Raw genomic sequence first — 14,536 nt, forward strand, 5'->3', positions numbered from 1 at the left:
CACGTAGCTGAGATATAAATGGGATTATGAAAGCCTGCTGTACACAGAGACCACCAGGCTATGTAAATGGATATTTAACTTTAATCTGCAACACTTGTTGGCGACAAGACAGACATGTCAACCCCAAAAATAATTTTTTGCCTAATGTAACCTTCCAATATCTAAATATTAAAAATTATTAGTGCTTTAAAAGTTATTTGTAAATGTAATTGCTACAGAAAGCAGCATTTGCTGAATTCCTGGTTGTTACTTTTTAAACAATGTTGCAAGTGGCAGGCTCCTCCAGCAACACAGGTGTGTAAAGTCTGCTGGCGTTTGTTACATTGTTTCAAACCCCAGAGCCACCAGGGCAGTGAATAGAAAGGACAAAGACTGCTTTTAATAGCAGTTATATATACAAATAACTAAAAATATGTTCAAATATGTAATGAATGTATATTGCTTTGAATTAAGTTTTATTAGGCAAAAAAATATTTTTGGGGTTGACATGTCCTTTAATATAGATTCTTTCATCATTATGAGAAAAAAAATATGAGCACCCTCTCGTAGTCAATAAAAGGACAATACCTGCCCCAGAAAGTAAATCTCAGCTCCTCAACGGATGGCACATCCAGCAGTAGATCATGTTTATATAAGCAGTGCTTTTTAACTCTTGCCTTCCTGCTCGCTACTGCAGCTAACCAGCCAGGGGTACCAGTGCCAAGCTAAGCAGTGCCATTGTATACACTTGACCAAGGATGAAATTGGTAGTGTCTGCTATATTAGCAACTAAAAACAATAGGGAACCGTGTTTCAATAAAGTCATGAAATGCAAAGAGGTAGTAAGTAATTCAGGAAGAAGCTTGCATATGTAAGGGAAGGGTTGTATAGTTCTGTATTGAATGGATGGAACAAGGGCAAAAGCACTTTGTATTGTAATGCAGATGGACAAATTAGAACATTTATACAATATTTGGAAAGGTAGGGTACTTTCTTACTTTGTAGAGCATGGTAACGTCTAACAAAGCAAGAACAAAACTCCAACCCCGTTTTTTTTTTTGGCTATTAAAAGAAATAGTAATTCTAAGCAAATTTCTAATAATCTAAATGTCAGTGGTTTTATTGTGGTATTTGGGCATCCGATTCTGTTGTCTATTTCTGAAACAATGTAACAGAAGCCAGCTGTTTTGAGGGAATTAGAGAGATGGCTTCTGCTAGATTGTAGAAAGATTATTAATCATCATTTATTTATATAGCACCAGCAAATTACACAGCGCTTAACAATACATTTAAACTAAAAGGGATCTTAAAAGGTTCAACAAACAAGGGTATACAGATTAAAAATAGGATCAGATGGCCCTGCTCACAAGAGCTTACTATCTGCAGGAGAACTGGGACAGTAACCAGTACATGCTGCACCCTTGTTACAGAGGGCAAATCTGTTAACAGACACTTACTGCTAGATAAACACACTTGGATATAATAAACAGCACTTTCCAAAATTCCTTGTTTAAAAAAGCCTTTATTTCATTATTTGGCTTAGTCCAGTATAAAACAATGTTTCAGGCAGCTCATGGCCATCGAGCAATAAGATTGATGCCCGTGATGCCTCTAATGTCACATGCTCCCCATTGCCGATTGGGCACTGGTTGCCAGTCAGGTCCTAGTTTCTAGCAGGGGATGGGCTGGCCTGGGAACCATAAGTAATGTCAATAATTGGCAAGATCGCCTGCACAGTTATGCTTCAGGACTTTTCCGCTCAAATCCTAAACACTTTGCTGGTGTTCCTTGGGTACCCGACCTAATGCAGGACTCAAGGTTGGTGAGTCGGAAGGAGACCCTATATCGGGGCCTTGTTCTTATGCCAATATATTCCATAATGGGTCCACTCTTCCCTTTACCGGTAAGTGCCACGTTGCTTAAGTTGTCATGAATGGCCCTGAGGCACAAACATCACTCATAGTTACATAGGGTTGAAAAAAGGCCAGAGTCCATCAAGTTCAACCCTTCCAAGTAAACCCAGCACACAGAACCTATACTTACCTATCTATACACTCAGGCACATAAACTATATATACATGTATGGGACTTATATCCAGAATGCTCGGGACCTGGGACTTTCCGGATAAGGGATCTTTCCGTAATTTGGATCTCTGTGGCTCAAGTCTACTAAAAGTAATTTTAACATACTTAAACCCAATAGAACTGTTTTGACTTTAATAAGGATTAATTATAACTTAGTTTAGATCAAGTACAAGGTACTGTTTTATTATTACATAGAAAAAGGAAATCATTTTTAAAAATTAACATTTTGTTGCTTTTAATGGAGTCTATCAGAGATGGCCTTTCCGTAATTTTGAGCTTCTGGATAATGAGTTTCCAGGTAAGGGATCCCATACCTGTACTAACATCAATACTAACTGTAGATATTAGCATTACAATAGCCTTGGGTACTATGCTTATTCAAGAACCCATCCAGTCCCCTCTTATAGGCATTAACAGAATCTGCCATCTGCTAAATGTAATTGAGAAGATATCACTCAATGCTTATGATATGCTGCTGTACCTGGCAAATCCAAAGCAGGCCGTAGACAGCCTCCTAAAAACAGTCCATGAATTTGGCCAGTACTCAGGACTTCGGATTAATCGGTCCAAGTCGGTCATCTTTCCAATTGACCCTCTCTCCCATGATACACCTGATACAATTTTGCAGCTTCAGGTAGTGTCATCATTTAAATATCTAGGTATAACCATCCACATGGATCTGGATATATATGTATAACTAAACTTAATTCCTGTTTTACCGAGGAGTGTCGATTTACTATGCTATTACTTCTACTATGAAAACGGTTATCCAGGCCTTCCAAAAGGTGCAGAAGTTGACCAGGCGATCTACAGACAGCTGGTTCAACCCATCCAAGTAAACCCAGCACACACAACCCACACCTACCAATCTATACACTTACATACATAAACTATATATACAACCAATAATACTAAGGGGCTGATTTACTAAGACACGATTTCGAATCCGAATAGGAAAAATTCCGATTGGAAACGAACATTTTGCGACTTTTTCGTATTTTTTGCGATTTTTTCGGCGTCTTTACGATTTTTGCGTAAAAACGCGATTTTTTCGGTGTCTTTACGATTTTTGCATAAAAACGCGAGTTTTTTGGCGTCTTTACGATTTTTGCGTAAAAACGCAAGTTTTTCGTAGCCATTACGAAAGTTGAGCAAAGTCGCGATTTTTTCGTAGCGTTAACACTTGCGCGCAAAGTCGCGCCTTTTTCGTAGCGTTAAAACTTAAAAGGCGCGACGTTTCGCGCAAGTTTTAACGCTACGAAAAAATCACGACTTTGTGCAACTTTCGTAATGGCTACGAAAAACTCGCGTTTTTACGCAAAAATCGTAAAGACGCCGAAAAACTCGCGTTTTTACGCAAAAATCGTAAAGACGCTGAAAAACTCGCGTTTTTACTCAAAAATCGTAAAGATGCCGAAAAAAATCGCAAAATTACCGATCATTACAAAAAAAAAACGCAATCGGGCGCATTCGGCCCGTTCGTGGGTTAGTAAATGTGCCCCTAACTGTAGATATTAGTATCACAATAGCCTTGGATATTCTGATTGTTCAAGAACTCTCCAGGCCCCTCTTAAAGGCATTAACAGAATCTGCCATTACCACATCACTAGGAAGGGCATTCCACAACCTCACTGCCCTCACCGTGAAAACCACCTACGCTGCTTCAAATGGAAGCTCCGTTCCTCTAATCTAAAGGGGTGACCTCTGGTGCGTTGATTGTTTTTATGGGAAAAAAGAACATCCCCCATCTGTCTATAATTCCCTCTAATGTACTTGTACAGAGTAATCATGTCCCCTCGCAAGCGCCTCTTTTCCAGAGAAAACAACCCCAACCTTCGACAGTCTAACCTCATAGCTTAAATCTTCCATCCCCTTAACCAGTTTAGTTGCAGTCTCTGCACTCTCTCCAGCTCATTAATATCCCTCTTAAGGACTGGAGCCCAAAACTGCACTGTATACTCAAGGTGAGGCCTTACCAGGGACCTATAAAGGGGCAAAATTATGTTCTCATCCCTTGAGTCAATGCCCTTTTTTATACAAGACAGCACTTTATTTGCTTTAGTAGCCACAGAATGACACTGCCTGGAATTAGACAACTTGTTAATACAAAAACCCCTAGATCCTTCTCCATTAAGGAAACCCCCAACACACTACCATTCAGTAGATAGTTTGCGTTTATATTATTTCTACCAAAATGCATAACTTTGCACTTATCAACATTGAACCTCATTTTCCAGTTTGCTGCCCAGTTTTCCAATTTTGTCAAATCGCTCTGCAAAGCGGCAGCATCCTGCATGGAACTTATAGTTTTGCACAATTTAGTGTCATCAGCAAAAATAGAAACAGTACTGTCTATGCCCACCTCCAGGTCATTAATAAACAAGTTAAAAAGCAAAGGACCAAGGACTGACCCCTGCGGTACTCCACTAACTACACTGGTCCAATTAGAAAATGTTCCATTTACCACCACTCTTTGTAATCTATCCTTCAGCCAATTCTCTATCCAATCACAGATATTATGTTCTAGGCCAATATTCCTTAATTTGATCATTAACCTTCTGTGAGGTACTGTATCAAACGCTTTAGCAAAGTCCAAGTAGATGACATCAACTGCCATTCCAGCATCGAGGTTCCTGCTCACCTCCTCATAAACGACGACTAAATTAGTCTGGCAAGATCTGTTACGCATAAAACCATGCTGGCACAAACCTATAGTATTGTGAACTGCAATTACCCCTTCCAAAAGTTTTCCTACTACTGATGTTAGACTAACAGGCCTATAGTTTTCAGGCTGAGAACAGGATCCCTTTTTTAAATAACGGCACCACATTAGCAATTCGCCAGTCTCTCGGCACCATGCCAGACCTCAACGAATCCTGAAAAATTAAGTGAAGAGGTTTGGCAATCACAGCGCTCAGCTCATTTAATACCCTGGGATGAATCCCATCCGGTCCTGGACCTTTGTTTACCTTTACATCTCTCTCTTTTGAATTTCCTCCCAAGTGACCCATGCGTCAGTAGCTAAGTTACTAGAACTGGGCATATTAAAAGGGAAGCCTTCATTAGCTGGCCTTTTAATGTCCAATTTCCCACCAGGCCAATAACAACTGAAACAACCCTAGAGGTCTATATACATATACTGTACATAGACAAGACCCGACTAAGCCATTATCCTGGCTATATGCTATATTGTCCACATCAGGCTCATCACCCCTAGAAAAGACTAGGATTAAATGGAAAAGAGACACTCCGGAACTAGATGAAGAGATGTGGACGGATGCTCTTTAAATTGGTTCCAAAACTGTCCTTTTCAATGATGGACAGGTATGTACAAAAAAAAATTCTAAACGGCATATCTAACATCTTATCGCTTGGCTAAAATATAAAATAAAGTCTTGGACCAATGTCCTAAGTGTAGGCAAGAGATAGGGACCTTATTTCATGTTTTCTGGTCTTGCCCTTTAATACAAAGATTCTGGAGTGAGGTACTTCAGTACATTAATGAGAAATTAGCTCTTCCAAATATTCGCTCCCCTGAACTATGCTTACTTGGAATAACAGGAGCCCTACAGCTCTGGTCTTACTCCAGGATACAATTGTTACAGTATGCTAAAAAGACAATCCTAATGCAATGGAAATCTCTTGATCCCCCCTCCCCACTACAATTCTGACCAAAATTAGTAGATGATTCACTTCCACGTTAGAAACTTACCTATCTAGCACGAGGCTGCCCCAAAAAATGTAATGCTATATGGGACACTTGGTTGAACATATAGAATGTCTGATTGTATATAAACCCTATTCTGTCAAAATAGACTAAAACGCACTTGCCTCACCTAAGTTTATTCTAACTTCTCCTATCTCTTTCTTTCTGTAATTGTTTATATATTTGAAAAATTCAAAATAAAATATTTAATAAAAACCACTTACGCTGCTTCAAATGGAAGCTCCGTTCCTCTAATCTAAAGGGGGGGCCTCTGGTGCGCTGATTGTTCTTTTTATGGGAAATAGGACATCCCCCATCTGCCTATAATCACCTATCTGCCTATTATCCCCTCTATTGTACACTCACAGCAGTTGTGACCAAATCAGACCCTATTGTTAGGCCTGTTATTCCGGGTCTTTACCTCTGTGCACCACTAGATCATGCAGGCCAAGGTCACACCTTCCAACCAATCCATGTAGCAGCATTGGAATGTGGACCCTTGGGCTCACTGGAGGACTGTCTGGTTTAGCCACTGTTAAAATCACCCCTCACACTTTGCTGATTGACCCAGAACCTGGTTGTAAAAAGCATGGTATGGTTGGTTGGAGAAGTGACTTAAAGGGAGCAGATGGGGTAAAGTACCAGTGGGAATCACAACTGGTAAGTCACTTTGAGAGGGGGTTGAATATTATAGACTGATGATGTCCTACAGAGAAGATCCTATGGGACCCTATGAATGAGGCCACTGAACCTCTATTCTGGACATTCTTGGTATATAATACAGTTGCAAATGTTTCAACTCATCATGTATTATTTAGCATTCTATTTAAACAATAATGTACTTCAGCAACATTGGATTATAAGTACACTCTAAACACTGAGATAAGTGATGTTAGGCTTACTCAATAAATATGCAGCCATCATATTACATGTATTTTTAGTGTGTTAATACACTCTGAGAAGCCATGCTGTAAACTGTGACTTCTGTGTATATTTGTAAAAATGTCAGAAAAGTAGGATTTGTGCGCACCACTTTACAGATGTTTATTTCAGCATGTATATGTCTCTCTTGAAGTCTTGAGTGTTCCAGCATGACGTACTGTATAAATATGGCATGATCAGGAAGGGCCTGAGACATGTGAGGCTTGATAGTCTTTTGTGTTAGTGTTTTGATGGTAGGATTTTTTATTTATTTCACTTGAATGGTTTATTTAAGGGTTTGCCCTTTAGGCAGTCTCTTGTAGTTTCCATTTATACAGAAGCATTAGTGTAACAGTGACTCACCAACAGTACACTGGCTTTTAAACTTATAACAAGGTTACACATATATAGAAACATTGGGGGAACAGTCACCCTGATACAGTTCCAGGGGCACCCAGGGCACAAATAAGCACTCACCCCAAATCTCCCCCTAACTGGCCTTCAGGCTGGGCCCCCTTAGCTCATAACAAGGTTACAGATATATAGAAACATTGGGGTAACGGTCACCCTGCTATAGTTCCAGGGGTACCCAGGGCACAAATAAACACTTACCCCAAATCTCCCCCTAACTGGCCTTCAGGCTGGGCCCCCTTAGCTCATAACAAGGTTACAGATATATAGAAACATTGGGGTAACGGTCACCCTGCTATAGTTCCAGGGGTACCCAGGGCACAAATAAGCACTCACCCCAAATCTCCCCCTAACTGGCCTTCAGGCTGGGCCCCCTTAGCCCATAACAAGGTAACAGATATATAGAAACATTGGGGTAACAGTCACCCAGGGGTACCCAGTGTAGCAAATAAGAACTCACCCCTAATACCACTGTAACTAGCCATACGCCTTATATAAACCTTATGTTATAACAAAGGTAAAGATCCAATGAGTGAAGACCTTTTATCATGTGTGCACGGCTATATATGGATGTTGGCTCCATGTAGAGCAGTGGTTCTCAACCTGTGGGTCAGTACCCCTTTGGGGGTCGAACAACCCTTTCACAGGGATCGCCCAAGACCACCGGAAAACACATATTTCCGATGGTCTTAGGAATCACTTTATGGTTGGGGGTCACCACAACATGAGGAACTATATTAAATGGTCAGGGCATTAGGAAGGTTGAAAACCACTGATGTAGAGGCAACTAGCAAGCCTTATACACACCCAGCCTGCAGTCCTCTAGCTGTTGTTGAACTGCTATATTTAATGAGGGCTTCTGGGAGCTGTAGTTAAAAAGACCGCTGGCAAACCTAAAGAGTATTTATGGAAAAATCTCCTGACAGTTTCATATTGTGTATATATTTTAACTGTTGACTTTGTCTTATGGCTTTATGATTAGAGCAGTGGGGTGGCGTGGAAGCCTGGCATAGCTTCAGTGCCCAGCCCTCGTTTCCTGCTTTCTCCCAGTCCTTTGTGTCCATATTTGGTTAGTGGAATGTGGTATGACAGGGGAGTAATAGATTTAGAGCCCAATTTCTGTGCTCCCTGCTATAAAGATACTGCCTGGGAAATGCAACCTTGATACAGATCCTGTAAATGCCTCTGTTCTAGCAACAATCTTGTAAAATTATAGCCCCCATTGCATTATATAAGGCATGATAATTGTGTTTTTGCAGTCAGTACTACCTGGCCCAGCGTTCTTCTAACCTGCCTCTTGCACGCTCACACCCAGATGCCAACAGTCAGAGGGTAAGTTAGCGGGCACTGGGCTAGGTAGTATTGTCTTGTGTAATAATTGTACTTAGTCTGCCCTGACTGATAACCATGCCCTGACTGATCCTGGAGAAGTTACCAAAACTGTTTAAATTGTGGGAAAAAACCCCAATGCGTCATGTGTTAAAAACATGGCAGAGGCTATGGTAAAACTGTAGGCCCTTATTGCCCCAAGTTGGCTAGCGAGGGAAGGGTTAAAGTGTCCTAAGCATCTCTTAATTAAACAAACACATTTAAGTTCATATTGTAGCCATCTGGGTGGAAAGAAAACAGAATATCAGAATAAACTCTTGAACTTGGTCTGTTTGTTTCTCTGTGGTTTAGTCCCTGAATAGGCAGCTAGTGGCTGCAATACGATTAGGCATGGGGTTGGTAAATTGTGCTTATGCATGGAATGCCTATAATATCCCAGTATGCCCTGTTTCTCAACTTACATTTGGCTTTTCCCACATAGTTAAAAGACTCTGTGTTTTCTTACTGTGCTATGCCAACCTTCCCAAACACAGGCAAGGCTTACGGATTGTGGCAACTGGTCTTTTCTTAATAATAACAATATTGGCCTTTATTCATATAAAGAATAAGGAAAGGGGTGACACAGATCAGACTGGGAGCGCATGTGCATAATGATTGGATGAGGATCCTACATACCCGAATTCATGACTCCTTCCTCAACATGCTATGTTAATTTCATATATGTTGGTTGAGCCTTGGAAACAACACATAGATTGTTCAGCTGGCATGTATTTAAAGGCCTTTATAACGCAAATCCTTACATACCTTAATAAGGCCCAGCTGGAGGATAAGGGAACCTCTCCCTATGGGGGCACCTAGGAACAGGGGCCACAAATACTGAAATTGGAAGGGGCCTGGGTTACTTATTTGCCTGATTTAAATGCAGAGGATTTATTGGTACCAATGTATGAGCCTTTTTTTCTTTAAAGACGAGCCCCCTTTCATTTTAGCCCTTTATATCCTGAAATCATAATGATCTGGCTGATATGCCTAAATGTCAAAGGCTTGAATAGTCCCAGAAAAAGGACTCTAGCCCTTAAGGAAATTACTGGATTAAAGTTCAATATAGCCTTAATCCAGGAATCTCATTTTTAAGTTCTGAAAAGAATAGGCTAATTATGATCTTAATGAAAAAAGGCTCATATCTTGGTACCAATAAATACTTTGTATATAAATCAGGCAAATAAAAATACTTCTTGGTATGCAGCCCTTCTAAAAAAGCTGGGGTTATCATTTTGATCCATAAAGATTGTCTCCTAATGAGTAGGTACTGACCTAAACGGCCATTATTACGCTGGTACTCGAATTACATTATTGAATGTGTATATCCCTAATGTGAAGAAAATGTATGCTCTTCGTAAAAGTCTTTCCCTTATAACAAAGCATCCCTCCCCAATAACAATAATTGGTGTAGACTTCAACTAGTTTTTTTCTAAGATTCTGGATAGGGATAGACAATCACCCCATACCTCACAGGTCCCCCAAAAATCAAACCAATTGAGGGCCCTAATTAAATATCACACATTTTTTAATGCTCTCCATATAAATCATCCTATATAGTATGAGAAATAAGCTCTCTGGAAGCTAAACTTTATAAACGATATATCTTGTAAAAATATGTAAAATCTAAATTATAACCCCCCCCCCAAAAAAAAAATGTAGCAGCCTGTGCAATATGGCTAGGGACTGAGAAGCCGCCATATTTTTTTTTTTATCTCTCAGATAGTCGTGTGTGCTTGGGCTGGTGCCCTGCACAGCAGTTCAGGCAAGTCTTAGTCTACTTCAGAAACACCTACCCCAAACCAGACCAAGAAGTACCTAATAATGGAGGTGTGGAGCTGCCCAGTCACATACCCTGGGGCAGACAAGCATTGGTCAAGGACATATGGCTAGTGGCTTAATGAGTTCATATTTACTAGTCCTTTTTATGTTTTTATGGATACCTAAAACAGCTAAAACTAGGGATGGGCAACAAAGTCTTGTAGCACTGTCTGGAGGTGAGGCACACGCTGAGTAACTGGGATAGGAGGATAGATATGCAATATCTATATATGGGGCCAGTGGGAGTGGGGGATGTGCAAACCATCAGAAGAGATGGGGTGGGATGGCAATCAAACTTGGCCCAGTACCCATAGACAGTCGGGCAGTGCTATGATAATAAGGGAGAGATTATTTTTCTGAAAAGGATACTGTTTCCTACACAAATAAGCACTCTCTTTTTGGTGTAACTAGAAGTTAATGAGGATGTTCACTGAATATTTTTATACCTCCATAACCTTGGGGAAGGTTTTTACCTTTGCACATCGATAAGATAAAAGTTGTACATTTGTACATCAGAAGCCCCACCATCACAGGGTAACTGAGTGTGAAATAGATTTCATCTTTCTGAGGAAAGGGTGGAGGATTTCAGTTTGGAAATCCCTAAATGATGCAACTTTTGCTTTTTTCCTCTATTGTGGTCTTCCCTCCTGCTGTGAAGGCCAAGAAGTCTAGCAGTACAAAGCCCCCCATCTGTAAACTCTTTCATTGCCCTACATTTAAAGAATGCTGTAATATCAAAATAACATTAGCCAGGGAGAGACTACAATTTTGCTGAGCCAAGTAAGACTCTTAGACAGCATATGCTGTTTTATAGAATTTGCTGTCAAATTAACCTTGATGAGGTGCAGAGCTGCTGCAGGGACTTTCTGTATTTCTTGGAATGTTGACCACTGTGAAGTGGAAATATGGTGAATTTTTATTCCTACTGTCCAACTGTTCCTCCTCCAGAAATGTTTGACTCCTGTACTCCTCATTCCCGCTTGCTATAATTTATCAAGTTCCCACAAAAGATTGATCCTGAGACATAACCTCTGCCTGTGTTCCTGTAAAAGGTCCTGATTCATTAACAAATACACAGCTCCCTCACCTAGTTCTCCAAGCAAGCATTTTTAATCGCTATCGTAAGGTGCCACGGAAAATATCGGCAGCAATGTGCCACTTAATGCATTTGGTCAGCCAAATGAATAAAATGCAGTATGGCTGCCTAATAGCAGAATGATTGGATCACAAGACATGTAGAGAGATGCAAATTTCTCATTGGCAAGTGTCTTTCTTACATGCTTCAACAGAGGCCATACATTGGTGAGATTTACAGTTCTATGAGTGTCCCAGGGTGGGGTAGAAGGGCATTGGGCAGTGTCATCCCACCAATGAATAATCTCTGTTAAAGCCTGTTTGGAGGACACAGGCAAACGAGAAATATGCATCCCTCTGCACTAGCTGCCCCCCACCACCACCCAGTTTAGTAGAAATCTTATGGCTGGCCAGTTGCACATTGTGCATAGCTTTATTCTTAGGGTAATAAACCTGTAAATGCATAAAGGGGGAAAAAAATGTCAATACATTATTTTGCCTAGTCCTGCACTTAAGGGCGAATGCCCATACCTGGTGCACTCTTACCTTACAATTTGTGCCTGTATGTTACCCAGCCACTTAGATTGTAAGCTCTACAGGGCAGGGACCTCCTTCCTACTGTGTCTCATACCACATGACACTTATTCCCTGTGCATTTATATATATTTATTGTATTTATTTATTATAACACCTGTCCTCCCTGTGTGTAATTTTGTATTTTGTAAGATTGTACATCGCTGCATACCCTTGTGGCGCTTAATAAATAAAGTTATACATACATACAACTTCTGTACAGCAGGCAATGTGACTAATCTACCCGCATCATGTTCTAAAGTGAAAGTGCCCTTCTTATACTCTTAATTATTGATATAATTGCCAAAAGAAAATTACCTGGGCAGTTTATTTCTTGCTGATGGAGGGTGGGCAAGGAAGAAAGGCATGCTGTCAGCGCACATCTGGTACATAGTAACCCCTCTGTTAAAAGTCTAAATACACTGAAATATGGCAGTTGAGTGAATTCCTGACAAGAGATACAAATGTGTTGTTATGATACCCTCCTGCTGACTTAGGCCTATACTCAACCCATGGGAGTCCACATGACTATATCTTGCCCCTCTGTGGGGGAGGATGTACTAATAAGGAAAAGTAGATGTTATCATTAAAATATAAAGCTCGTATTTCCCAAGTTGTAGAAGTAGAGTAAATGTAGGTTAAAATGGAGCTGGGAAATTACCAGGATTTAATCACCAAAGAATCACTGACCCTCATTCTGAAAGATTCTGTTTTTTTGTTGTGTATAGCCTGACAAGGCATTAGATAAAGTAGAAGAGTGTTAAATATATATATATAAAAAAAAAACAAAGGGAAAGGAGCCAAACCCCTCCTTCCAGCCAATTTTTGTAGTGTTTGCAGTGGCCCAGGGTTGGAAAACAGATGGAAGTATATGATGGGAGGGTAGTGCAGCAGCAAAGCGGGCCCCATTTATTTGTGTAGTTGCAAAAACCTTAGTAGTCTAGTAGTCCCTGGCTAATGTTATTTTGATATTACAGCATTCTTTGGTCCTGTTAGCAGCACTCCTTTGAGCACTTTTACTCAGGCTTATCTGACTACAGTCACCATACTCACACTTATACCGCTTTCAAGCTTTCTGCCTTGAAGGCTTCTTGCACAGAATCATGTTCACTTAAGCTAAGCAATTGCTGAAGTGCACATGATTTGGTGTAAAGGTGGCCATACATGAGAAGATTTAAGCTGCTGATTCGGGTCCTTCAGACCGATTCTTAAACTGTAGAATGCTAGATGGGCTTCTGCAACCTTCCTTAGAATGGTACTTTATATTGGGCCTCTGTGTACTTCAAAAGCCAGTGCCTGTTTGGACTATTAGTTCTAAGTGTGAGATCAAAAGGAGGGCTATACAAAGGTACAGTGTGATTGTAAATTCTGGGTAACCCTGGGTGGGATCGATCCAGGTAATCAGACATGGTGCCACAAACAACACCAGGTAGCAGCAGACAGGCTGTTATAGTGAGCTGTCAATCTAATTGAGCAAGCTGCCATGAATAATGTAAATTACATTACATTACATTAACATTTATTTATAAAGCGCCAACATATTCCGCAGCGCTGTACAATAAGTGGGTTACATACATTGGACATACAGAGTAACATATAAAGCAATCAATAACCGATACAAGAGATGAAGAGGGCCCTGCCCAAAAGAGCTTACAATCTACAAGGAGAAAGGGTTGAGACACAAGGTGTGGGAATGGGCATGACCAGAGTTGTGAGAGGTGGGGCACAGGGTATTGCTAAACTAGATTAGGGTAAGCCTCTCTAAATAAATGTGTTTTTAGAGATTTCTTGAAGGCAGAGAGATTGGGAGAAAGTCTGACAGTTTGTGGGAGCGAATTCCAGAGAAGGGGGGCAGCCCTTGCAAAGTCTTGAATGCGAGCGTGTGAGGAGGGAATGAGAGAGGAGTTGAGGAGCAGGTCAGTAGAGGAGCGTAACAAGCAAAATGGCACTCTCCCTATATTATATTTTTCTGGACACAAAGCTGTGAAGGCCCCTACATTGCTACAAGTGTAGTGTAAGTGAATACTAGGATATTTGGGTGTTTTCTTGAATTTATGCAGATACTGTAAGAGGTATATTAATTTTAGCTGACATTTAGTACTGACCTGTGGTAAGAGTTGCTACCAGCAGCATTCACAAGGGGGAGTCTCTTGTGACAATTGCTTGACTCTAGGCTGTTCGTCTCTTCCATTAGCTGTTTTCTATATGCATAAACATACTTTCTGTCTGTATACAGACAGAAAGTAAACACTACAATTACGCTATCTATGTAGCCATAGGCAAGATGATAAATTCCAGTTCCCTTGTGTTCTTTAAGCAATGCTGATTGCAGACCAATGTCTCAGAGTAAAATTCCATTGGGGTGAGCAGAGAAGGCAATCACAGCATGTAAAAGATCTGCATTAGAAAAGAAAAACAAAGGACCCTCTCATCTTGCCAAGGAGCCAAAGAACAATTGTTTGACATTTTTGTTAGTTATCAAACCGAATCCACTCCCTTTTTTTTGTTTTACTATATTAGGGCATTGGTTGGAAGCTGTGTAGATTTCAGCCTTGTGTACGTACACTCTTTATTCCAACCATGCAGGCACTCGCCTTT

The 14,536-nt window shown here is 40.6% G+C and overlaps 1 protein-coding gene across 3 annotated transcripts in view; it reads left to right on the top strand.

Moving 5' to 3' along the window:
- Positions 1-14,536, top strand: part of LOC100486894 — a 67,451-nt gene that overhangs the window by 27,135 nt on the left and 25,780 nt on the right. The gene's annotated exons all lie outside the window — the stretch shown is intronic.

This window comes from Xenopus tropicalis, chromosome 8 (assembly GCF_000004195.4).
Source record: "Xenopus tropicalis strain Nigerian chromosome 8, UCB_Xtro_10.0, whole genome shotgun sequence".
Classification (NCBI taxonomy): Eukaryota; Metazoa; Chordata; class Amphibia; order Anura; family Pipidae; genus Xenopus; species Xenopus tropicalis.